Source organism: Pongo abelii, chromosome 12 (genome assembly GCF_028885655.2).
Source record: "Pongo abelii isolate AG06213 chromosome 12, NHGRI_mPonAbe1-v2.0_pri, whole genome shotgun sequence".
In the NCBI taxonomy this organism is placed as follows: Eukaryota; Metazoa; Chordata; class Mammalia; order Primates; family Hominidae; genus Pongo; species Pongo abelii.
Window position 1 is genome coordinate 39,723,550 of NC_071997.2, and position 24,689 is coordinate 39,748,238.

Genomic DNA, 24,689 nt, shown 5'->3' on the forward strand with positions numbered 1-24,689 from the left:
CTGTGAGATCAGAGTCCTAGGGAAGCCAGAATGGTCTCTCAGATCACGCCCTGGCCAGAATCTGGGGCTGCCCTGGCCAGCCGCCAGACACTGACCCTTCTGGTCTTATCCAATCTAAAGACAAAGCATGAAAGCCCAGCCCTGATGAGCTCTGGCCTGAGGCCACCCATCCACTCAGAGGCAGACATTGGCTTGGAGAAGAAAGAGGGATGGACTTCTGGAACCAAAGCCAACTGGAATTCCTTGCCTCTGGTAGGTGAGCCAAGTGGATTCAATATGCAATGAAACTGTACTTCATAACTTCCCTGAGAACATTTGTATTTCAAGTGTCTGTCCCAGAACAGATCAAAGCCCTCTGCTAACTGGGATTACAGATGGGAAAGGAGTGGCTCTCCATCGATCCTGGTGTTTGTATCCTGCCTGGAACAGCTCACTTTAGGGACAGCAACTGCTTGTAGGTGTCTGCAGAAGAGGCACTCCCATCTCTGCCTAGATGGGGGCATGGCTTGGTATCTCTCCAGTACCCTATTCTTGGCTGTTGCCCTGTATATGCCAGATAGTAACAGTGGCATGGTTTTGCAGGACCAGATGTTGAGCTTGCTGCATTTTTTGGAGTTGAGAAAGAGTTGGTTCCTGGCATCATGATAGGAACTCTACATTTATTTCCCCTCTTCATAAGCCAGTGCAGGTCAGTTGGCTGCAAAGAGACAATGTCCTGAGCTATGTCTGTCTGTGGGCTCAGTGGGGTCCCGGGGATCACCCAGGGCATCCTTTTGAGCCTGCTGGGCTGAAAGCTTGGATTTACAAGTGATTTGTTTTCTCACTCTTACACTTTTGCTGGGGTAGTGACGGTCAAGAGAAACACGTTAGTACGGATGTGTTTCCTGAGTGAGAGGGGGCTCACAGGGCCGAAAACAAGCCCAGTGGGGCTCATTCCAGAGCAGAAAGCCCCACACTCCCCCATCTTCTCTTATTACCCCTGTTGTTTTTAAACATTCCCCTTATCATCTCCTCCTCTCTTTTTAAAGTGTGTGATCTTGAAGAGTGCCGTGCTGGAGCCAAATGGTGTGGACAGGTGCGGCCTGCCTGCCCCCAGCCTGTCCGGGCTGTGTGTGGCTGTTTCCCTTCACTGCCCAGTCCAATCTGGAGCTTTTTCCAGCCAAACAAAGGCACCTCTGTCCCCTTAGGGGAAAGAGAGCCAGTAGGAATATCAGCCCATTTGCCCTGCATTTGGGACCTAGAAATCCCCCGGTGGTTACATCTGGGGTCCCTCCTTGCAGGGGCAAGGTGAACGAGCTGCTGTGAGAAGTAGGAGAGGTCAGAGTGGGTGATGGGGAGTGGGGGCTGCTATTCTGGAGGTTCCCAGCTGGAGCTGTTTCCATTCTAGGTCTTCATGGAGCTACTTCCTCGAAGCTGGGGGTGGCCTTTTATGGTCCCTTCCTTAGGCTTGGGACCAAGTCCTACTAGTGCTCCTGTAAAGCCTGTAGAAGCAACGCAACTCTTCTCTCAGCCCAGTTCTCATGGCCGTCACAGCTCTGGGCTTGCCTCTGCTTGGCTCGTTGACTCTAATTCCATTTTTGAGGGCTGCTTTCTGGGCAGAGGAGGGTGGTGGGAATGAGAGCAGAGGTTTCCTTCCTGTTCTCTGCACAGCAGCCGGTGGCCACCTGGACTAGAGAGAGAAGTACAGACCCTCACCCTTTCCCAGGCCCACCTGAGCAGCAGGTACAACGTTTGGTCTCACCACAGTGAGTGCAAAACCATCTTTCCTGCTGGAACCACTGCAGGCGCACATCCTCAGCAGTGAGCCACGGCTTCCTCCTCACGTCTTCTCAACCAAGGCCAGTTATACCCTTTCATGCTCAAAGGGAGGCTGTCCTACCTGCTGGATACATGTTTGTTATCCGGGAGAAGTTTAGGCCTCTCCCCACCTAATCAGAATGTCTAAACCCTCTGCTTACTAGGTCACCAAAATCAGTAGTGGATTCCAGCTCTATAACACTCAATATGCACAACTGTTGTTCTTGTAAAATTACTGGCATTCCTCTTCTGTAGAGATATCAGTCCAGCAGATGAACAGACAAGTAAACAACGTCAGGCAGATGAACTTTCTGCTTGGAGAAAATAAAACTCGAGGCACATTGCTTTGCTTGCTGTACATGGACAGGTAGAGTGGTCAGATGGAATGGCCATGGACTCGGGCACCAGACCAAGATTTAAATCCCTGCCCTACGATACTCATCACCTGGGTTAACCTTCTGAACCACAAACACTTCATCTGTAAAGTAATGGTAATATTGCCATCTTGCAGGGTTTTAGGATATGGATTAGATTGTATGTAAGGCATCTACATACCTACATAGATTGTTCCATGGGAGCTCAAAAATGGCTGCTCTTACTGATAACTTATAGACATGTAAGTAATGATTACTACTGATAATGATTAGTGATAAGTAGTATTCATGGAAGAAAGACTCACGGACACACAAGACGCCATGTGCATGGATGCATCTCTCAAACGCTTCTTTGCAGCTCTTCACATTCTTTGAGGTATGCATTCAGTAATAGAACTCAAACCTTATATCCTTGTATTCACTTTTAATTAGGCTGTTCTCATCAAAACGGCATTCCTTTATTATCTTGCCACTTAATTTAGTAAATTGGTAGAGCAAATGTGGCATGCAAATTGCCTCTTCCATACCAGAACGTCATCATTCATTGCCAAAGCCTGTGTGGATTAGGAGCATTTGAAGTGGAAATTAGTTGAGTTCAGGGCATACAGTTGTTGAATTTTGATTATCAGCTTATAGTATTTTTAAAATTAGATTATGCTTTGTTTCCATTTAACAAAGGAAGATAAATGTTGTGGTTGATGTTTTTATTAAAATAGAAATTTAACAAACATTCTCCAATAACTGGATGGATTATGGGAGATGAGACAATCAATAGAGGATTACATTTTGCAAAGCCAATTTAGGAGCCTTGTCTAGATAAAACCCTCTTGTGGCAGAAGGGATCTGGCAAAAATGAATAAATTTGTAATAAGTGTCAACCCTGGCCCCCTGCCGTGCAACTCAAGGATAGACAGATTTTTTGGAGGGAAGATCTACTTCCAACTACTGTCATTCTGCTAGAGAGATGTGTTCGCAAGGGATTGGTCACATGTTGACATCAGAGGCTGGCCGTGACAATCCCAAGGTTCTGCCAAATTCCAGTGGATTCCCACTGCTTGCTTCAAGTCCCAGTGTGGTCAGGACTTCAGGACTTCTCTAAAGGGGAGATGGGGCCCTTTTCTGGAGGATCAGAGCTCTGAAGATGATTGGTCCTGGTTATTCAGTAGGAAAGCAAATACCACATTTCAAGAAGTGGATGGCTGTTTTTAAAATAAGTCACCTTGACAACTGGAAGCCACAGCAAGAAACAAGAAAGGGTAAGGGAGAGAAGCGGGGAGAGGGAAAGAATGAGGAAAGGGAAAAAGAGAAGGGTAAGGAGTAAGGGGGAGGAAGACAGAGACAAGACACGGATAGACAGGAGACTCAGCGCCCCTTCAAGCATTCTGGAATCCCCCAAATAATCACTGCTCCTTCTCCCTTCTTGCTGGAACTTTGTGTATTTTGCATTTCCTGTTGAAGTCATAAATCCAGATCCTGCTCTGTAAACCCATGGAGTCTGAGGGCAGCCAGGGCCGGCAGAGGCAGAACATTTCAACATGTGCCGAAATGTTCCCACAGGCAGACTAGGCAGTTGGGGTGGCAGGAATCCAGGATCCTGAACTAGGAGGTGGGTAAGTTGTCTTTGCCTGAGAGTTGAGCTTAAATCAACCAATAAAATTGTCAGTCTTAAGGAAGCTGAAATTTCTAAATAAGCCTATAAATAATTTCACAAATAGGGCCTGTGCTGTGTAATAGTGTGCACTGATTTTGAGAGTTACTGCAAGAATAAATTTGCTGAATGAATAAATCTGCAATAGCCGCCAGTCAGATGTCAAAGGCTGGTCTCCAGTAGAAATAACCTTTTAAAAAGGACTCATTAGCTGAGCACACAGGGCACCCACATAAGTGATTTCTAATTCATTAAGAGGTAGATGATCAGCTCATATTTTGCTTTTCCAGCAAATAAGAATTCAAATAAGAACCCTTCTCCAACTCAGAAATCAGGCTTCCGGTGCCTGCAAATCTCCCCACATCAGGATATGGGCAGACAGCTTTATTGCTATCAATTAAAGTTCCATGCACAAACCTTGTAATGTTAAGATGAGGCCAAGAGGTGGCTTTTCCCTGGCTAGATTGGAATTTAATGAGAGTGGGCAGGCAATATAAAGAGCCCAAGTCTGACTGTGGGCAAGGCTGCTGAGCTATGTTTCAGAGGGATTTTCTTATACCCCTAGGTGGTCTCATTGAAATGTTATATCAGAGACAGGAGGGAGCTTGCAGACTTTGTGGGGCTTCTGCTTTTGCCACTGTGCCCGGGCTCCCAGCATATGCTCCAGAGAGAGGCCTCGGCTTCCAGAGACAATGCAATGGGTGGGAAGGGGAGGTGTGTATTTCTGGAGTGGGAAGGAGGGCCAGGGGCCATCAGGACCCTCTGGCTCATCAGGTCTTGGGCTGGGAGTCATCGGGTGTATAGCAGGCACTGACCGGCACAGGGGCAAGTGTCTATGAAGCAGGTGACACAGAGGAAGACAAGCTGAAGAAGAGATCCGTATGACTCCAGCTATATCCACATATTCACCACAGTAGGTATTTGTGTAAATGAAGAATCACAAACACACATATGCACATACTATCCCAAAGAATATTCAGTGAGATTTAGAAAAACAACCAACCCAAGCACATTCTCTGCTAGTGATTGGTAGCATGCTGTCCCTCTCCAGGAAGAATATTGTAGGTGGTGGTAGATGGGGCATAAGTCTGAGCCTCCAGCAAAGCTTGACCTCAGCTGAATGTGCATCTGCACTGGGGCTGGAGACTCCTGATGTGCATGGGGTTTTGGTGAGGTTGAGCTGTGTGTCCTCCAAGCTCCCTGAGCCTGTGCCTCGAGGAGATAAGGTGAAGGTGGCCTGCTCTTCCACCCTCCTGTAAGAGTGGACATGAGGATGCTGCTCTAAGCTGTCAACATGTTTTATAGATGTTAATTATTTTTGTTATTTTAGGTCTCCAAATATTTCAGAGTGCTAATCTTTTAGCTTTTCTTATGTTTTTATCTTTTTAAAAGTAATTTGTAGTATAGTGACAGAGCTGTGCAACCACCACCACTTTCTAATTTCAGAAACTTTCCGTCACCGTAAAAAGAAATGCCATACCCATCAGTAGTCACTCTCTGTTCCCCTTCCCCCAGCCACTGGAAAACACTAATGTAATTTCTGTCCCTGTGGATCTTTCTTTCTGGACATTTCTATGAATGGAAGCAGATAATATGTGGCCTTTTGTGTCTTACTTCTTTCACTTAGCATAATATTTTCAAGGTTCGTCTTGGTTGTAGCATGTATCACTACTTCGTGTTTTTATGGCTGAATAATAATCCATTGTGTGGCTAGACCACATTTTGCTTATACCATTAATCAGTGGATAGACATCTGGGATGTTCTCACTTTTACACCATCACAGGTAGTGCCCTGTGACTATTCATGTACAAGTTTTTTGTGGACAGGTTTCCATTGCTCTAGGAGTAGGGGTACTGGGTCACATGGTAACTCCCTTTAACCTTCTGAGGGGCTGCCAGGCAGTTGTTCCAAGTGGCTGCACCATTTTCCATTCCCACAAGCAATGTATGACATTCCAGTTTCTCCACATCTTTGTCAACACTCATTATTGCCAGTCTTTGTGATTTTAGCCATCCTAGTGGATGTGAAGTGGTTTTGATTAATCTTTTAGATTTTAAAATAATAATGAAAGTTACAATTATCATTAATAGAAGGAAAGCCAGGTTGATGATCTGTTGACTAATAACTTGCAAAGTGCTAATAAGCCCTTTGCAGACAGTATTTGAAGAAGGCGAAGTTGATCCTTTCTCCTGGAACTCCTTTCTCCTGGATCCAGAAGCTGTGGATCCCTGCTGGTAGTAAAGTAGATGAAATTAGAATTGCTGCATAAGCACCAAATGACTTGAAAGAGAGGATGAATGTCCAGACGGAGATAGGGACCAACTATAAATCTGCCTGTAACTCCAAGGACAGTACTGTCCATCCCTCGCTCTGCAAAGCATTTGAGTCTTCTTGAGGTGTGTGCAAGCACGCACACTGGCACACTGTCTCCTGGAAGGAACAGTGGAGCTGTCGCTTCCCCAAACCCTCTCCTCTTCCCATTCCTATACAGTAATGACTAGTATAGACAAATACAATCACATAGTTTTGGCAAGGAAAAGTTTGTTCTGGGAGAGGCCTTTGGCTTGCATAAGAGATGTTTTTAAAATGTGTGTGGTTTTTGTGTCTTGTTTTTCCTAGAGGCTAGAAGGGAGGATGCCATGGCTCTGACAAGGCCCAAGAGGTCAGGGAGGGGTCCCTTGGCCACATTTCCTCTGCAGTGCTCGGAAACAACTCACTGGTCTTTAATTTTCTGTGAAGACCAGTGTCTCACTTCATCCCTCCAGCTGGTATGGCTGGAGTCAAGGTGAGTCGGTTTACACAGAGTAAGCCAAGAAATCGTAGACTCCCAGGAGTGCAGTGGATTTCAGGGACTGCCATTTAATTTCTTTTTTCTTTTTTTTTTTTTTTGAGACAAGGTCTTGCTCTGTCACTCAGGCTGGAGTGCAGTGGTGTGATCATGGCTCACTGTAATCTCAAACCCTGGGCTCTAGCAGTCCTCCCACTTCAGCCTTCTGAGTAGCTGGGACTACAGGCATGTGCCACCACGTGCAGCATATCATTTCCTTTCTTGGTTCCCCGCTTCCCCCAGTGACACAGCCCCTTTACAACATCCCTCAGTATGGCTGCTCTGAGTCTACTTTAATCCAAAACAGTTACAGAACTCACTCACCACTTCCCAAAGCAGCCTGTTCCATTCTCAGCACTGATCGCTAGAAGGTTCTTTTCTATATGCCGTCTCATCTCCTGGTTTCCAAGCCAGGCATCACTACATGTTCCTTGGAATGTCCTGCAGACTCTGCCAGCCTGGAGTAGTGTGTAGGGGTTCAGGTGCCTGCTGCACCCTCCTTGTTACTGCAGGGCAAAGATGTTGGCCCGAGCAGGGACCACACCTCTCTTTGTTCCAAATCACTCCTGGGAAAAAGTTCAGAGAGGGTTGAAAGTATGCATAGTGTTTCCATTAGAAATGAATAGTCTTTCTGCTTTATTTTTAATGATGTTTTCACTGTGAACCGTAACGTATATGTCATGTTTAAAGAAAAACAAACAACAAACATTAGTATATCTACCATCAGCCTAAGAAATATGGAGACCTAGAGGCCCTCCAGGGATATCCTGGGCATACACCACCTTTTCTCCACCGTAGTAAAACATTTAAGGACACACACATATGTGTCTCTACATTGTTTATTTGATTTTATTTATCTGTGCTTGGTGCTGAATATTACAGATTTAGCCTCAGAATGTGTTTTTCTGTAACTTGCTTCTTCCACCCAACAAGGAATCAGCCATGTTGATGTACATAGATGTCGTTCATTTGTTTTTTTATATAGTGTACAGTTTTTCATGGATCTGAGTGTATCATCGACTATCTACTTCACAGTTAATGGGTATTTCAGTTGTTGTTGTCCTTTTTTTCTTTTAATGTTCATGTAGAAGTACATCCTTACCCTGGAGAATACTATGTTCTTTGGAACAGGATGGCTTGGCGATCAGGCAGCACTTTGCACTCCTACCAGCAGTGGTGAGAGACGTTTCCTTCTGCACCCTTGCCGACACTTGCTGTTGCCAGACTTTTAAATTTTTGCCAATCTGGTGGGTGTGAAATGGCATCTCATTGTGGTTTAATTTGCAGTTCTCGGATTACCAATGCTGTTGAGTCACTTTTCAGGTCTTTGGGGACCATTTGTGTTCATAGCCTTTTCTACGATGCCTGTTTAAGTTAACTTATCTTTTTCTTGAAAGATCTATCTGTTCTTGAAGATAGATGGGTAGTACTTACCTGGTGTTTACTGCCACTGTTCTAAGTGGTTCTGGATACAGTAACTGTTTCAGTCCTTCCCAATAAAGTAGGTTTTCTTAGGGGGACACCTGTCTCACGGGTGAGTATCCGTAGGTGCACGCAGCCACTGGCCCAGTGTTCCCCAGCAGGTGAGGGGAGAGCAGGGGCTCACACCTGAGCATGCTGGCTCTACCATTCGGTTCCAATTCAACTGCTGGGTTATTGACATATTTTGGATGCTAATACCTTGTTGCTGCAATGTGTTGTTAAAATCTTCTGTTTATGGATTGTCTTTTTCCTTTGTATTTAATGCCTTTTGATAAATAGAAGGTTTTTTAAAACATTTAAATGTTGTTCCACTGAACAAATTTTCTTTTATGGTCAGTGTTTTGTGTCTTATTTAAAAATCATTTCCTACCCTGGAGCTTTTTATTAACTTTTAAAAGTTTTATAGTTTTGCTTTTCACATTTAAGACGTTAATTCAGCTAGAAATAATATTGTATATAGGATGAGGTGGAGGACAATTTCTTTTTCCATCTAGATAACCTAACTTGCTAACACCATTGATTAAACAGCCCAGCCTTTCCCTGCTGCTGGTAAATCACATCATCTGCACATGTTTGTGTGTCTGGACCCTCCCTTCAGTTCCATCGGTCTATTTGTCTATTCTTGATTCAACTATACTTTTGTAATTACTGTAACTTATTTAAAGCCTTGATATTCTAGCAGGGCAAGGACTTTCACTCTTCCACATACATTTTAAATCAATTTGTCAAGTACTTTCTCAAGTACTTCAAAATCCCATCGAGATTTAAATTGGAAATGCATTTGAACTATACATCAAGTTGGGAGAAAATTACAGCTTTTCTGAATCCTCTTACTCAAGAACATCATATTTCTTGCAATTTATTTAGGCCATCTTTAATATCTTTTAGTAAAATTGCATAATATCCTCCATAAAGGGAATGTACATGTTTGGTTAAATTTCTACCTAGTACCACTTAAAATAGCAACAAAAATATAAAGTATTTTTAATTATATATTTTAGCTACTTGTGCATGGTAGATAGAAAAGCAGTTGACTTCTACATATACCACTTCCCAGTGTTCCTGTTTTCATGTTTGCCCTTTGCATAAACTTTCCTTTTGTGTCAGTTTAGCAATTCATTTCTTTTTCTTGTTACTATGGATACCTTCAAACATACACAATCATGGAGGGTCTAGGACAATCACCCTGTGTCAGGCGATATCCAGCATCAGCAGCTGTCAGCATGGTGCCAAGCTTATTCCATATGTCCCTCCACTTTTTTTGTTTTTTGGGGAATCTTTTAAAGAAAATCCCAGACATCATATTATTTTATCCTTAAATATTTCAGTATGTATTACCAACAGATGAAGTCTTAAAACAAAACAAAACAAAAAAAACAGCCAAACCATCATCACACTGTCAGAATTAACAGTAGTTGCCTGATATTAGTCCATGTGTGGATTTCCCTCATAGTCTGTAAAATGTCTTTTTATGGTTGTTTTGTTCAAACCTGGATTCAAATAAGGTCCACCCATGGCATAGGATTCCATCTCTCTTACTTATTTCTATTTCTGGCAGTTCCTACTCTTTTCCACCTATTTTCTTCATGCCATTAATCTGTTGAAGAACCTAGTCCCTTGCCCTGCAAAGCTGCCCCACCCTTGACTATGTGGGCTGCATCCTCATGGTGCTGTCTCCCCTGTTCCTCCATTCCCTGTATTTCCTGTAAACTGGTAGTTACATCTGAGGACTTGGCTAGATTCATTCTTTTACACATATGTTTGTTTTTCCGAGAACACTTTCTAGCTGGGGCTGTGAGCCTCTGATTTCAACAGTGCATTCAGAATCATCTTTGTACTTTCTAATCTAGTGTTCCAGGTTATCCAGGATGCCTAGGTCATGGTACTGATATAGGAAGGGAATTCCAGAAACAGTGTGGGATGGTGCCGTTCACCATTGTAGGCTCCTGGTCATCACCGTGTCCTGTGATCTGTCAGTATGGTCCTCCTCACCCCCACATTTGTGTGTATGAACCACAGTGGTTCATGACCACTTTGGTGGCAGGGACATGAAAATATTTCACCTGAATACAGTGTTATCCAGAGGTGGAATGCCTGAGTGTCAAATATATCCCTGGACTCCCAGTTCCCTTCTCCACGCTCTGAGCAGGGCTGAGAGCTGAGGCTTCCCTGGGGTTGTTAACGGGGTGGTCATGACAAGCTTGGCCATGTCCTTCCTCCGACGTCCTGGTGGCTGCTCTGTGGTCTTCTTGAGGAATTGGCCATGTGTACACAGAGGCAGTCATCTTAGTCCAGTGGCCTGGAATCCTCTCACATTTCTTCTGGGAATACTTATCTCTTCCTTTTCTTACTCTTTCATCTCCAAATGTCCCCCTCTCTCCTACATTGGTTTCTCTCGTGTGGTTTCTACGTGCATTTGTTTGGTGTTCCCTCTATGCTCAGCCTTCTCCTGGTTTTCCCAATTACCAGGCCCAGTCTCTGACCAGACCCCATGAAGCCTGGTTCATTGCTTCTAAATCTCTCCATCTGAGAAACATCCTGGAGATGTGGAAAAAAAACACAACTCATGAGAGGAAAGGACTTTTGCATCGAGAGCAAATCCACATGAGGAAAAAGTCAAGCCCCAAAGAATCAAGTGGACCTGCAGGTGGGGTTATTCACCAAGACTTTTTCAATGAGATGTAAATCAGTGGCTTCAAATGGTTCCAGAGGCCATGGCTGGAGCAGTGCCTTTCCCTCTGTGCTGGCTGGAGAACAACTGAACACATCCCCCCATTCTCCCTTCCCTGCGCTGGGGTGCAGCCTTCCTGCAGCAAGTTTCAGAGGTGGAAGGCTGCTGGTAAGTCTGGAGCTGACAGGCCTCCCTCAGGGGAGGACACTTTAGCACAGAGATTTGCACATTTCTAGAGGCTGCAAGAGGGCAGTGCCCAGCTTGATTTAGAGCCAAGAAGTAAGAAAGCAGGAGAAAGGTGAAATGAATTGCAGGAGTGTGACACAAACGAGGCTGGAGATGCCTTTTCTTACATAGGCCCAGCCTCACCTTCAGCCCACCTTCAACCAAGCTTCAGCCAGTTTTGTAAGGTTTGGAACTGCACAAGAGAGAAATAAAAGTTATGTGAATGTGAATGGTTTCCAAAAGTCTCTCTGCAGAACCTCTTAACTTTAGGTGCAGATAAACTGCAACTTTCTTCAATGGGTTCTTGGACCCCTAGTCATGGTGACAGTTTGACTAGCATTGAGAGAATGTTGACCAGAAAAAGTCAACATTCCTGGCCCTTACAAAACATTGAATTTCATCTAAGTGGAGCAAATGGTTTAAAAGTTTAAAACATGTAACGAAATATATGTAGCACGGGCATGCATTTCCTTTGCTCCCACTCTGGGGCAGCTGTGAGATACTTGGAGGGAACGTGCTGGAAGGAATGTCTTCTGCCCAGTGTCTGTCCCACTGGAATGTGTGGTAAGTCTCCCCAACTCTGTGGGTTGCAGAAAGAAGAATGTTGCCTTTTCCTCAATTTTGGTTTGCATTTCAGATGTTATTGCGAAACTAAAGAAAAGGGGCAAAATTCTTCTCTTGTGCCTATCTCTCTCCGTCTCTTCCTTCTTTTTTTTTTTCTTGTCTTGGCATATCTCAGAATTATCCAAGACTTTCATCCTGTCGATTATTCCTTAGTCATGTATATTCGATACATTATGACTCTAAATAAACATTCCATCTTCCTTATGAACTTTGTAAGAATGGGGGGGCAGGATATTGTTAGATGTCTAGTACCTCACACAGGCCTGGCACAGACAAGATAGTCACTGTTTGCATGGGTGGATGGATGGATGCATGGTGGATCAATGGATGTGTGGTGGATGGATGGAGGGAGAGACGGAAGGGAGGGATGATAGATTGAGGGGTGATGGATGGATGGATGAATGATGGATGGATACATGACTGATGGATGAATAAACAAATAAATGGAGAGATGAGTGGATAAAGATAATTCAAATACATACACAGATACACAACTGGACACCATCATTCCCCACACACTCCTAAAGAGGTGTGTGTCTTCTCCCCTTGGGTTTCATCAATAAGCAGGATCCCTCTTAAGGGACCAATTCCTCTGGTAAGGATCTGCAAGTCACTCATCTGTGTCTGGCACCTTGCACAGTGTGTGCGGTGGAAGTCCCCAGGAAGTGTGTGTTGAATAAAGGTTGTGCCATGCATTAGTTCGTGGTCTAAGTCCATATAAAAAGCCAGATATTTGGAGTTATTGTAGTATCTGTTGACTTTCGCCCAAAATCTAAAAAGGACTCCTCAGCTTTTCCTTCCAGCATAGCAGAAGCTCTTTCCAAGATGGCCAGGAGATCAACTCAAAAGCAGTTTCATTCTTCCTCATCCTTTACTTTTGGATCTGTTCCCTGGAGCATGGGGAATGCTGGGTGTCTTATTTCTTGAAGCTGAAATTTCCTGATATTGTGTACAGACCCCCACCCGCCTGTCCCGCAGGGCTGGGTGCCAGAGCAAGATTCAGGAATTGGCCATCAAATGAGTTCCTCATTTGCAATCAATTAACAGCCACCTGGCCTGTTTTCCTGCCTCCCTCCTCTCCCCTTCTCTCCCGCCCCTTGTTTTGCATCATGAACTGATTGGAGTGTGAGAACTGGGGCCTTAACCAGGTTTGCAACTTCTCCCTGCCAGGAGCACTTTCTCCCAAAACCTCAGGGCTACCCCGTCTTTTCCTTCAGGCCCTTTCTCACCCTCCTGAATTTAAAATTGCAACCCCCACCCCGCTTCCAGTCCCCTTCTGGATGTATTTTCTCTGGAGTACTTACAGTCTTCACTATACTATGTATTTTTAATAGTTTATTTTGTGTATGTCTCTGTCCCCTTATAAAGTGTATGCTCCCTTAAGGTAGAGATGTTTTTATCTATTTTGTTTCTATTTTCTTTATCTATTTTGTTAGTTCCTAGAACCATGTCTGGCACATATTAGGTGGCCAGTAAGTACTTGGTGACTGATTGAATGAATATAATATTAAGATGATTTTTTTAAAGTCTCATGTTCAGATCTTTGCCAGGGGCACCCTGTAATGCCCCTGGGGTCTCCCCTGAGGAGAGACCTCTCACCAGAGGAGCTGCAGCCCCCTGCCTCTCTGGAGGGGTTTGCCTGCACCCTGAGCACCTGGCCGATCCTCTGGTGGGTCTTCCTGGTGCTGTGACTGTCTGTGACTAGTTGTGGATGCCGGCTGAGCCCTGGAGCAGCGGTTACCGGAAATATGTGGCTTTCTGCTTCAGCTAAAGAGAGAAGACTGCATGTGTTTGCCAGTCTTTTGGGTGCTTCTGTTAGCATAGGCATTGGCCAAGGCTGCTGGTAAACAGCACCAGAGAGGCGCTTTACCCATGAGAGGGAAGCATCTGCGGCCTGGAGCCCTCTGCAAGCCGCCTGGTGGGACCCCTAACAGACCTTCTTGCCTCTCTGAGTTCAGGGTAGAAACAACCTGCTGATCCGTCTGTTTCCCTCTGGCACCCCAACTCTCTCCTGAGAGAGCTCCTCCTCCTGATTCTGTGTTCTGAGAGTTGCGCCCAGGGGTGCTGCACTTGCTCCTTCCTTCTCAGCCTGTAGCTCAGCTCTGACACTCCCGTGACTCCCCCAGCACCCTGAGCAGGGTGCAGGTCTTCCTGGATGGGCTTGGGGCTGAGTGCAGCAGGAGCAGCACAAGGCTCCTTTGCTGCCTCTGCCCCTAAGAAGTCCCAGGATGTGTGAGGAACAGAGTTTTCTCCCGTCCCGAGCTCCCCACAGTTCAGCCCTCTCTGGACTAGACAGTTCTGCCTTTCTTAGCTCACCGTGCTGTGCTAAGGAAGCCAGGGCTGCCCCGTGGGTGGAACATCCTCTAATTTGCCAGGCGGGAAAGGATGGGGCGATGAGTCACCCTTCTGAGTGATTCCTGCCGAGCTTCCTACAGAGCATATCCAGGAGCAGCCACCCCGCCCCCAGGGTTAGTGTGTGGAGGCACAGGTGCTAGTGTGGGTTGTGAGAAATAGGACTCGGAATCACCCTTTTTAACGTGCACGATATATTAATTGTGTCCTCACAAAAGTGTTGAAGTGTTTCTTGCCTTATAGAATAAATGATCAGAAACCAATGGATTCCTTTGAGCTGTTTTGATGGGAGGAAATAAACTGTGACAGTGAGACCTTGGTGGTCTCGACATCAGCAGGATGCAGAAGACAGCCTAGCCTGCTGGGTCATGTATTCCTCTTCAGCAGCCTGGGATCGGGAATGCGCATGAGTGCCCTGCAGCTCCAGTGCTGCCTCAGTGCGTTCCAGGAGAGACCTCAGTTTCCAGCCCTAGCTCAAGTCCCAGGGTTGATCTTGCTCGCGGCAGCACCAGACCTGCACCTTGGAAAGGAATGATGGACTTACCTGTATCTGTCAGGTTCAGGCATTCTCCTGCCTGCAGTTGAGAATTCAAGTTCAGGGTGATTAGTTTCACCTTTTAAAAAAGCCCTAGCGTATCCTTGCTGGATATATTCATTGCTGAAATGCACAAGAAACTGAATGTGATCAATGTAATGTATCGGTTTCAGCATCGGATATTAAGAAAGTGAATCCGTTGAGATTCTTGCTTTTAAAAACACATAATAAAACAAGCCTAACCTTAGTCAGTCATCCTGGACTTGAGATCACATTTCACAGTTTACAAAGTGAGGTTTCACACATAGCATACCCCACCTGTTTGTGTAAGTAAAGTTTTATTGGAACACAATCGCACCCACTAATTTACATGGAATCTGTGGAGCTCTGGCTGCTACAGTGGCAGAGCTGAATAGTTACAGCCAACACTGATGGCCTGCAAAGCCACCTCGCTCCACTAGAGACAAAGTTTGCTGACCGCTGGCATAGAAGATAAGGGCACAAATTCTGAAACCAAACTGCCAGGGTTTAAATCCCAGCTCTGCCACGTATTGGCAGCATGACCTTGAGCACGTTAATTAACCTGTGTGACTTAGTTTCCTCCACTGTAAAATGGAGATAATATGGAGATAATAATATCTCCATTATAATAATATTAATAAGTATAATTATGATGATATAATAATGATATCACCAAAATAATACTTGTCTCCTAAGGTTGCTATGAAGTTCAGAAGAATTAATAATGAGGACACGCTCAGAGTACTTTCTGACAAGTGGTAATGTTAAATTTTTAATGAGGCGGGCAGGTTTCTAAGACTTTAGGAAAGTCCAGTCGCTTCCTGAAATCACAGACAATTCTGCATTTGAAGATCACCTTAAAACCAGGTTCAGTGGCTCACGCCTATAATCCCAGCGCTTTGGGAGGCCAAAGTGGGAGGACTGTTTGAGCCCAGAAGTTCAACCTGGGCTGTAACATAGTAAGATCCCATCCCTACAAAAAATAGAAAAAATTAGCCAGGTGTGGTGGCATGCACCTGTAGTCTCAGCTACTCGAGGGGCTGAGGTGGGAAGATTGCTTGAGCCCAGGAAGTCAAGGCTTCAGTGAGCCATGATCATACCACTCGACTTCAGCTTGGATGACAAGAGTTTTTTTGTTTTTGTTTTTTTTCCTTAAAAAAAAAATAAAGACCACCTCATCATCAGGGTACCTCCAAAAGGAAACACAGCCTTGTGGGTGTCTTGGCTTCCTGTTGGTCCAGAACCCTGCTGACTTTCCTTGCAATAAGGGCACAGACTGGGTTGGCTAAAGGAAGGGTGCTAGTGGTGCCAGCCGGCAGGGGAACCCTCACCCGCTCCAGGGATGCCAGGGATGGAGTGAGGCAGCCACAGTGTCCACTGCGCTGATTCCAGCGGGGGATGGCAGCATGGTGACGGGAAGTCACACTTCTTAATAATGCAGACAAAAGGGAAAGGAGACACACAGACACAGGGAGAAAAAACTGCAAAATATGCCTCTTCAACTCATGAGAACAGGAGGTGATGGGCCGTGGAGGCTGCTAAAGGAGTTTGTTCCTGCCTCTGTTTCTCTTTCCTTCTCCAACTAGAATGTTATGTGCCACTTGCTCCCCTCAATAGCACTTCCGAGACAGGTGGACTACATATTTGCAGAACCCAGCGTTTTTATTGAGAAGCCCCTGAGTCCCTTTCTCTTTGCTTTTTAGGCTGGCCTTCCTGGAAAGGTTCTGCTTTTAACTCTTTGCGTGCCTTCCCAGGCCATGCGTCCTGGTGCGAGGCTCTGAGAACATGATTTATGTCACCGCGTTGGTGACTTACATGTCCTCCCTGATCACTGAAGACACGGTTTTGTCTCTGCCTAGGATCATGGTGGTCATACCACTCCCTGCTTCAAAACCGAACATTTCCTGTTCTCGGAGCAGATTCGTCAGGACGTTTTGCAGCATCCTTGGGTGTTACCCATTCCTTGCTCCTGATCTAGAGTTCCGAGGCCTACGCACCTCAGAGGAGCAGCTGTGGGGACTGTGGGGCACGGCCCCTCACCCGTCCCACACGAGAACGGCTCTTTCTAGCTGTTTTCTCAGGTGTCTCTTTATCCTCTCCACATGCCTCAGTTTCCACATTGAAAACTCTCAATGGCGTTTATTTCTTTCTGAGTCTTTGCTGGGCTGTTCCAGCCTTTCCGCAGCCCCCACCCTGGGAAGCCCATGCCTCTTCCACACGCCGCCTCTTCTCTGCCCCTCAGGGCTGGGACATGCTCGTCCACTAGCCCTCGCTCGTCCACGTGTCTCTCAGTTACCTTCTCGGTGACGACATTCTAAGATTTCACCCTATCCCCATCCTAGTGTTCATGTCCCCTCCCCTGGTTTATGTGTCCCCTTTAACCACTTTCTGGCATTCTCTAGATTTTACTTATTTGTGTGTTTTGTTGCTGTCCCCCTGGCTGGAACATAAACTCCACCCGGGTGGGGACCTCTGAGTGTTTTGTTCACTCCCAAACCCCATGCCAGAACCGCACCCCACAAGTAACGGGCACTCATTCCGATTTGCTGACTAACTGCATAAATGTCCTAAAACCACTTCCCACCTTACGCGGCTGTAGAGAGGATAAGAATGAAAGTTAAATAAAGCCTATGAAAATGCTTAGAAAACTTGAAAGCATAAAGTGAATATGAAAGATGTATTTATGAATGAAGCAACTCAACAAAAAAAGACACTTGGGGGCTGGAAGTGGGATATGTGGGTGAGACTGATAGCACGATGTTGTCGAGACATTTGGGCTGATTTAAGTGACTGGCAACATCTGGAACCCATCAGGAAAGGCTTTAGTGTAGAAGGCATTCCTTTCCCTACGTTTTGAAAATTCAGGCAGGCCTAGTAAGCTCTTTAATATTTTAGGAAGTTCAAAAATATTTAATATCTTAAAGAAAGTAAAAAATACTTACTACTTTAGGAAGTTCAAAAATCACCACGTGCCTAGAAGCTGGCCTGCAGGAGAAGGATTCTCCCTCACTGGGGAAGAGGTGTCATTCTAGGAAGACCGTCTCATTCTCTAGACTAGGTAAAACGACAACCAAAGACCTATTTTTACTTTAAAATGAGTTTACAAAGTCACATTAAAGTGTGAAGGCTTCAAGAAGGAATTTCTCACAGATAGAACAGAAAATAACTGGATTGACTCACTAGCATGCAAAATACATTTGGAAGGGAAGCTGCCACCAGTAAGTTTCTCCCTTGGGTACAAAGAAATGTCCTGGCGTGCCCACGGCTAGCACGTGCTGAGGACTCGCCGTGAGGCCCCGTGTACCCCGCAGGCTGCTCTTGAAGGAACCAGTTTCCAAGGGAGGATGATGATGCCAGCCCTGGGCAGTGTTTGCACCACGTTGAGGCAAATGCTCTTTGCAGCGACCCAGGAGAGCATTTGTTTGTTTCTCTGCAGTGAGACTATTTGCATTAATAACTTACTTATGAAGTTCACCTTAAGTCTGTAAAAGCAACTGCAACATCCAGTTTTGTGGAGACTTCCATTACAAAGTTGGCAAAGCATTTTGTAACTAAATATCTGGAGTTAAGGATTTATATAAATCAACATGGAAATGGGATGCCAAGGGACCCTTTCCTTCTCCAACCGTATCCGTCAACGCCTGGTGCAGTGAAGAATTCTGCTCAGTTCCTCCTGTCCCAGAGCAAAGGGCAGTCTGCATCCCTGACAGCCAGACCATCATTCTCTGTGGGCAGCAAATTGCAGAATTAGTGTAAAGCAGACAAATGCAATATCTATGTGAAATAAGCCCAAACCATTAGGTATGCTTTGATTCAGGCTTAACACTTTTTAACATAATAGCAAACCGCATTTAGTATCCTAAATGTAAATTCAGGACTTGTAGTTTTCACATTTTTGTGTTATGTATCTTAAATGCCTTTCTAGAGAGGGAGGTACGAACTGGCTCATTGGGTGATTTTTTCCTGAGTTTGGCCACACGATTTAAAGATTTGTAAAAGCCTTTGGACCTATCTGTATTGAGAGGTAAGAGCTTGGGCTCCCTTGGTCCTGGGACCCTCTCCTCTCCCCACAGCAGGGTTGCCGGGAGCCCTGGGTGCAGGGCGCATCGGGCTGCTGGCCCCATCATGGCCCTGCTCCCATCTGTCCTGTAACTTCTCTGCACCCAAGGCTAGGTCCTCCTGTGTGTGGTGTCCCCAGCGCCTTGCACCGTGGCCACCCCCTCGCATATGGCGAAATGTTTTCCTCAAATGGTGATAAGGGACTGTGCAGGCAAGGGCGGGTGTCCTGGAGGCACCCCTGGTCACGGGATCACCCTCAGCGTTTCCACCCTGCCCAAGAGGTCTGTGGAGCTTCCCCGAGCCTTTAGCACATTTGCTAGGAAGTCCATCATCTGTTGGTGGAAGAACCTTCCTTTTTAGGACCTTCTTGAATGGCTGTGCCATATGCTATCAGCGTATGCCATATGCTACCAGGTGGGTTATCTTGGTGGTCAAGTTTGTTTTGCTCCCTTTTTTTTTTTTTTTTTTTTTTTTTTGGAGACAGGGTCTCACTCTGTCACCCAAACTGGACTGCAGTGGCATAATCATAGCTCAGTGCAGCCTCAACCTGCTGGGCTCAAGTGATCCTCCCACCTCAGCCTCCCGAGTAGCTGGGACTACAGGCATGCACCACCATGCCTGGCTAATTTTTGTATTTTTTTTTTGTAGAGATGGGATTTTGCCATGTTACCCCGGCTGGTCTGGAACTCCTGAGTTCAAGTGATCTGCCTGCTGCGGCCTCCAAAAGTGTTGGGGTTATAGGCGTGAGCCACCGCGCCCGGCCTCCTTCTGTTTTTGATGGAGCTTGCCAGTCTGTGTGTCATGTGATATGGAGAACTTTAGTAAACACGCTGTGTGCTGCTGTCTGGTCGCTTCCCCAGTCGGAAGTTATTTGCTACCAACAGGAGACCATCCTTTGGTACTTACAGTGTGCCAGGCACTGTTACGAGTAACTCATCTGTATTAACTCATTTGATCTCACATTTAGGATCCCTGTGAGACAGATACTTAGCACGCTTGTTTTGCAGGTACGGAAACTGAGGCATGGGGCAGGCAGGATGTGGCAGAATTGAGCTCTTCTGCAAGAAGCTTCATGGCCATACTCAAAACTCCTCGAGCGCTGGGGACCCAGTTCTAACACAGGCCTCCTTCCTTTGTCATTTGAGCCAGATTCTTAGGGAAACTTATTTTTTTTACATGCTCACAGATACTTTATTTTTTCTTACCTTTTTGTATTACACTTGACCCTTGAACAATGCAGGAGTTAGAGCAACAACCCCCGGCACAGTCAAAAACCTGCGTGTAACTTTTTATTTTTATTTTTTGAGACAACCTCACTCTGTCGCCCAGACTGGAGTGCAGTGGTACAATCTCGGCTCACTGCAACCTCTGCCTCCCGAGTTCAGGCAGTTCTCCTGCCTCAGCCTCACAAGTAGCTGGGACTACAGGCATGCGCCACCACGCCCGACTAATGTTTGTATTTTTAGTAGAGATGGAGTTTCACCATGTTGGCCAGGCTGGTCTCGAACTGCTGACCTCAGGTGATCCACTTGCCTCGGCCACCCAAAGTGTGTGAGCCATCACACCCAGTCTTGCATGTAACTTTTTACTCCCCCAAACTCAACTCCTAAGAGCTTACTGTTGACCAGAAGCCTTACTGATAACACAAACAGTTGATCGACACGTATCTTGGAAGAACTATACATTATATACTGTGTTCTTACAATAAAGCGAGCTAGAGAAAAGAAATTGTTATTTAAAAAATTGTAAGGAAGAGAAAATATATTTACTACTCACTAAATGGAAGTGGATCATCATAAAGGTCTTCATCTTCATCATCTTCACGTTGTGTAGACTGAGGAGGAGGAGGGGTTGGCTTTGCTGTCTCAGGCAGAGAAGAGGTAGAGGAGGTGGACGGGTAGGCAGAGAAGGGAGGCACACTCGGTATAACTTTTATTGAAAAAAATCCATGTGTAAGTAGACCCTTGCAGTTTAAACCCATGTTGGTTCAAGGGTCAACTGTTTTTATTTTGGTGGGTGGGGGGTAACATGAAAATAATGACATGCAAAATGTATATATATTAAGATGATGTGGGTGGTTGGTTTGGGTTGAAATAAGGACCTACAAGGAATCCTCTGCCTTTAGTCCCCTCCTTCGCTTCCCTCCTGTCCTCTTGGTCTTCTGAGGTGGCTGGAGATCCAGGTCCCCAGTGCAAGGCCCCATTGACCTGAGGCCACCCACGAAGGAGGCCCTCGTGAGTGTGCTGCCCAAAGGGCCGGTGGAGAGGTGGGAGATGGGGCCGGCCAGGCATCAGCTGGATTCAGGCCCTGGAGGGTGCCGGGATGGGGCTGCAGGGGTTGCAGGTAGCGAGGCCTTTGTTCCCTGGGAGGGATCAAGGAGCACTTTTCAAGGTGCCCGGTGGCTGCTGGGGACTTGCTGAAGTGCTCCTCTAAGTACACATTGTCAGAACATGCCTGGGAACACTGCAAATACCAGTTCACAGCATGGGATCTCTTCCCAGAAGGTGAGGAAGTGAGCAGTGCATCTCTGAACTGGATAAATGTAAACAGATCTGGACCCTCCTGGCTTAATGGATGACCGACCTACAGCTGCCCTTTTCCTTCCATAATTAAACAGATAATTATCAGGGCTCCACAGAGGCTTCCCTCGCCTTTTGGGGGAGTGAGGAGGAGGCAGGTGGTTGGAAGCTGGTTGCCTGGTTACACGCTCTGTGATGCTAACGAATTTGCCTACCTTGCTGCATTTTTCTCACTTATAAAAGGACCATAATTCTTATTTCACAGGGATCCTGTGAGCAGTAATCAGGTTATCAGGAGCGTCTGGTGGGGAGTAGCAGCTAAATAATGGCTGTGTTACTTTGAGGGGGTGATGTGTGTAGCCGACAGTGCACAGGTTGGGAGGTCAGACCGCCTGTGTCCAGTCCTGCCTCTCAGACCTTGGGCAAGTTACTGGACCTCACTGTGCCCCAATTTCCTATCTGTAAGGTGCAGATAATATAAGGCCAAGCTCACAGGGTTGCTGTAAGGATCCTGTGGGTCTCGCAGGTAGAGGTAGGAGCAGCAGGCACACGGGAGGTGCTCAGGACAGGAAGGGGCAAGGTCTGGATGAGAGCCCCAGTACCACTGGAACCCAGAGAAGCGCATACCTCAACCCTCAGGGTGAGAGATGGTCTGCACCCAAGGACCATGCATTGGTTCTTGCTGAATTCACTTATTCAGCAAATATGGGCAGATGCTGGAGGGGCGGTCCTCAGTTCTCCCATCTGACTTTTGCTGCAGTGCATGGGGAGGGATCACCACTGACCACTTTCTACATTTAGAAGCATCTGCCTTTCCTGGCCCTGGCACCCAGGGTCCTGGAACATCTGTTTGTCTCAGCAAGTAGTCAATGATCATTGTTTTTATAGCTCCTTCTTCATTAAGAGACACAAAGCTCTTTTCATACCATCAGTTTTATTCTCAGCATACTAAGAAGCATGGAAGGGCAGACTTGATTATCTCCAGTTTATGGGAAAACTAAGCCCAAGGTACTCTGTCAAAAGGTGCATTCTAAGGCCACTGCAGATGACCTAACCGTCGCTTTGATGCAGCAGGGAAACAGGCCACAACAAAGTCTGGGAAAAGTAAAAAAAGGAAGAAAAAAATTTTGCTTTTAAATCCTCTCCAATCTGGCTGCAACATGAAACTGCTACAGGCAGCTCTTGGCTGTAGACAATTTATGTCTTCACAGTTGCATCCCACGCAACAGCTTAGTAGTGGCCTTGTCACCCTGTGTTTGAAGGGCAAGTTGTGTTTTCCTCCTTCGTCTTATTTCATCAATTCTTCATCAATTCTTGGATGAATGAGTGTGCAAATATGGGAAAGGAAGAAACTGTCAGAAGAATAGAGGGGATGAAACAAAAAGTTTGGCCCCAACAAGCAGCTTTGAATGAGAAAAAGGGACAAAGGAACTCGAAATGTAATTATCTATAAAACGAAAACCTGGGAACCTCTGGTTGCAGTGTGATACAGTAACAAACTTCTTCATCGCAGATTAAATCTATAAACCGGAAGATGGGGTACACTCTGGTAAATACATTATTTAAAATAATGTAAGGCCAAGAGTCGTGCCTTTTCTAAATCTGAGAGTCTCTTGAGTTGAAAGTGCTATTCAAAGATGACAGCACATGAATGATAACCCTCAACAGTGCTATGAAAGTCAATGCCTTGGCTTGAAAAACGCTTACGAGCTAAAGAAATTGTAAATACACCTGAGACTTCCTGAGTGAGTCAGAATATAAGCTAAGCTGTGAATGAGATCCCAAAACGTGATGGCTCAGATAAGATCAAGTTTCCTTTTTCTTATTTCATGGTACAGGGGTGTGTTCTGCAAGGTCATTCCAAGACCCAGGTTTCTTCCCCCTTTGCTCTGAGCATAATAGTTGATGGAAAAACTGGCCCACCCTACCGTGTCTACCATGCAGCCCGTGGGAAGGCAGATTTCCTGATGCATGTCATCATAAAACATGCTCCAGAATGTGCAGGAATCACAGAAATGTGGACATCTACCCAGGGCTGCCTGCAGGCAAGGCTGGAAAATGAAGGCTTCTGCTGGAAGCTTGACCTCAGTTGAAATTTGGAATATTCTCACAGACAAAAGAAGCAGAGAGTGGGTATCAGGGGTCATTAGCTGTCTCTGCCCCATTCTCAGACCCCGCAGTGCTTGGTGTGTATACGATTAGGGTCTCACCCTCCAGGGCCTATGGACGAATGTGTTCATCTTCCTGACACTTTTCTGCTGGCCACATGCTGTGCTATACAGGTCTGGAGACTGCAGGTGGGCAGACCCTGCGTCCATCTATAACTCCGGGCCTTTGCGTGGGCTGAACCTCTGGCTGGAATGTCCCACTTCTCATCAGCCATCCCTGGGATTTTCCCCATTCCTCCAGGCCCAGCTGCTGTTAGCAACAGGATCTTGGGCCACATGGACTGTGAATCTCATATTTTGGGAAAAATAATGGGCCAGATAGAGGCTGTGAGCCAAGGCCCCAGTCCCAGGGGACTGGTTTGCTAGTCTATGTGTTCATTCGTTCAGTAGATATATGGAGCATATGATCTGTGTCAGGCCAGCAGCGGGGCATCCAACAGTGAGCAAAACAGGCGAGAATCTGTCCTGATGGGCTAATCGTGGAGGGGGCCCTCCATTGAAAGCAGGTGGTGAGAGCCGTGGCAAGTGCTCTCCTTGAAAGATTGCATCCTTACGGTCTTAAACACAGGGAGCCGGTGCTCCACGCTCTCCACCCCAGCTTGCTGGGAGGTCTGGAATAGGCCAGTTGGGGTCGTGCCCTCCCCACGCTGCAGGCTGGCTCTGGCACCCGCCCTTACTCAGGGGTATGGCTTGCCTGAGAGTCCCAACCAGGGGTGTCAGGAGCACATTCATTAGAGCCTGCTGCCACATGCCTGATTCCAGTAGAAGCCGGAGATGGCACCATTGTGCCCACGTGAGCGCTGTCTCCACGGGTAGGACATTAAGCCCAGAGGAAGATGTGTGTGCCACATCTGAGTAATGAGCCATGAAATTGACATTATAAGTTTTAATTATTATTAATGCCTTGCAGGGGTGGCTGATGTTAATTGTCCTGTAGGCATCCCAGATGGGTTTTCCTTTTTTCTTTTATTTCTTTTTCTTAATGTGTCTTGAGCCTAAATAATGGCGGCTTAGTGACAGTGTTTGAATGAAATTCCTCTAAAGCGGAGCACGCTGCAGTGTGAGAAGTTCTTGCAAACACGTCTGTGGGCAGAAAGCAAACAGGCTCTGGAGCAGCTGCCCACCCTCCTGGGTGGGTGTGGAGGCCGGGACATAGAGGCCTCCGGGTTGCTGCGGTGAAATCAGCAGAAGTCTTTTCTCCCCCATAATAGCATCTGCCTGCCCTAGGCCCCTTCCATGCACTAATTAGTTAATCTTATAAAGGGCTTTGAAGATGAAAGACTCTGGAGGTGCAGGGTGTCACTCATGTGAGCATTTCCTGATGAGATCCAGTTTCTGGCTGCTTCTGCTCCTCCAAATAAACTGCCTCTCAGCACCTTCCTTGAC

At 46.2% G+C, this 24,689-nt stretch overlaps 1 protein-coding gene across 1 annotated transcript in view; it reads left to right on the plus strand.

Annotated features, from left to right (window-relative positions):
- The window catches only part of SH3RF3 (SH3 domain containing ring finger 3), a 371,656-nt gene that overhangs the window by 185,465 nt on the left and 161,502 nt on the right, over window positions 1-24,689 (plus strand). The gene's annotated exons all lie outside the window — the stretch shown is intronic.